This window comes from Salmo salar, chromosome 06 (assembly GCF_965601325.2).
Source record: "Salmo salar chromosome 06, fSalSal1, whole genome shotgun sequence".
Classification (NCBI taxonomy): domain Eukaryota; kingdom Metazoa; phylum Chordata; class Actinopteri; order Salmoniformes; family Salmonidae; genus Salmo; species Salmo salar.
In genome coordinates, this window is record NC_138296.1 from 95,063,505 (window position 1) to 95,064,525 (window position 1,021).

At 39.1% G+C, this 1,021-nt stretch overlaps 1 non-coding gene across 1 annotated transcript; it reads right to left on the reverse strand.

Annotated features, from left to right (window-relative positions):
• Window positions 1-310: 310 nt before the first annotated feature.
• Window positions 311-393, reverse strand: trnal-cag (transfer RNA leucine (anticodon CAG)). The gene has a single exon. It is a non-coding gene; the product is annotated as a tRNA-Leu (tRNA).
• Between the last annotated feature and the right edge of the window lie 628 nt (window positions 394-1,021).

Sequence of the window (1,021 nt, forward strand, 5' to 3'; positions counted from 1 at the left end):
GAATATGGGACCGAATACTTAACTTTTTACTACTTTAATACACATATAAGTGAATTTGATCCATTTAAAACAATACAGGGTCACAAATGGGGGGACAGGGTAATTTTGTGGTGGATGGTGGTGGTTGCAGTAGGCATCTATATCAGCAGCAATTTCAAAACAGGCTATAAGAGATCAATTGAAACTTTCAATTAAAAATGTGTCTTTTACATGTATGGTTAGAGTTTATGCTTCATTAATAGGTTATGTATAAAAGGAAATGTTTACTATAACGAGTTTTAGGTGAAACGGGAAGAAAGAAAAAAATTGATGTCAGAAGTGGGATTCGAACCCACGCCTCCAGGGGAGACTGCGACCTGAACGCAGCGCCTTAGACCGCTCGGCCATCCTGACTACATAGAATACTGAGCAGTTTTATCGGGTTTTAAAGGGTTATATCGGTAAAGTAATCTATATGATATTACTTAAATACAGATATAGCAGCTAAAGCTTGTTAAAATGGTTTAACACTAGCTTACCAATGCTAACGTTAGCTTAGCTGCTAATGCATATCAATGGTTTACCCAGTATTATTTAGCATGCCATCTAACTAGGTCATTTTAGCTTCAGCTTGCATGAACCACCGTGATGAATCCTTACTTTTGTCGTTGTGTATTTGTGATTTTAAAAAAGGCAGCTTTCTGCTGGCTACCACATTTATTTTGACTCAATAGATATGTCTAGCTTGCTGGTGAAATACGGGGCCGTTGAGTGAACAAGCCATGGAGCGTTCCTCCGTGTCCGTAGGGCTCTCCGTTAGTTTGCTATGCTCGATCTGCCACTACGTTTTTACAACGTATTATGTTTTGAAGCAAGCAGTGCAAAATCAAAAAATGCACAATAAATCAGGTAAATCTAAGCACCTAGCAGAAATTAGTCAGTAGACTAATAATACTGTAACGACCTCGGGTTTATAGCCGCGGATATCGACTTTGCTACTTGACCAAGCTTTTATGGCACAGTCAATAGCGCGCTGGACTTC